Below are 541 nucleotides of genomic sequence, written 5' to 3'. Positions count from 1 at the left end.
CATGCATATGATCAGGTTAGCCCCATAGGGCGAATGGAGGAGGACGATATGGGTCCGCCGTGGTTGGTACCAATGCTGAGAGCAAGCTACTTTATCCCGTGCCCAATTCATGGGGATGCCAATAAAAGCGAATGCAACTTGTTCTGTTTGGATTGCATGAGGAATGCTCTGTGTTCTTACTGTTTGATTAACCACAAGGATCACCGGGTTGTTCAGGTGTGCTAGAGCTTAATTCTCTACTACTAGTCATAGTAATAATCACTTGACATGTAGAATGAATGGATGAATGAAAATGAAATGCGGTTGCTCTTTGGTGGGTGTAGATAAGGCGATCCTCCTACCATAACGTGGTGAGAGTTAGTGAGATACAGAAATACATAGACATATCTTGCGTGCAGACCTACATCATCAACAGCGCCAAGATTGTCTTCCTCAACGAGAGGCCCCAGCCAAGGCCTGGAAAGGGGGTCACCAACACTTGTGAGATTTGTTGTAGAAGCCTCCTTGATTCCTTCAGATTCTGTTCTCTTGGTTGCAAGGT

The 541-nt window shown here is 45.7% G+C and overlaps 1 pseudogene across 1 annotated transcript in view; it reads left to right on the top strand.

Moving 5' to 3' along the window:
- The window catches only part of LOC110416505 (protein RGF1 INDUCIBLE TRANSCRIPTION FACTOR 1 pseudogene), a 1,120-nt pseudogene extending 581 nt beyond the window's left edge, over positions 1–539 (top strand). The window contains exons 3-4 of the transcript XR_016351219.1: positions 16–216; positions 324–539. The product of XR_016351219.1 is annotated as a protein RGF1 INDUCIBLE TRANSCRIPTION FACTOR 1 pseudogene (transcript). The remainder of the gene's footprint in view (positions 1–15; positions 217–323) is intronic.
- Positions 540–541: the final 2 nt, after the last annotated feature.

Source organism: Theobroma umbraticum, unplaced genomic scaffold (assembly GCF_002168275.2).
Source record: "Theobroma umbraticum cultivar Fairchild unplaced genomic scaffold, ASM216827v3 scaffold_51.0, whole genome shotgun sequence".
NCBI classification, from domain to species: domain Eukaryota; kingdom Viridiplantae; phylum Streptophyta; class Magnoliopsida; order Malvales; family Malvaceae; genus Theobroma; species Theobroma umbraticum.
Note: the sequence above shows the minus strand (reverse complement) of the source record. Positions and strands in the feature narration are given on the sequence as shown.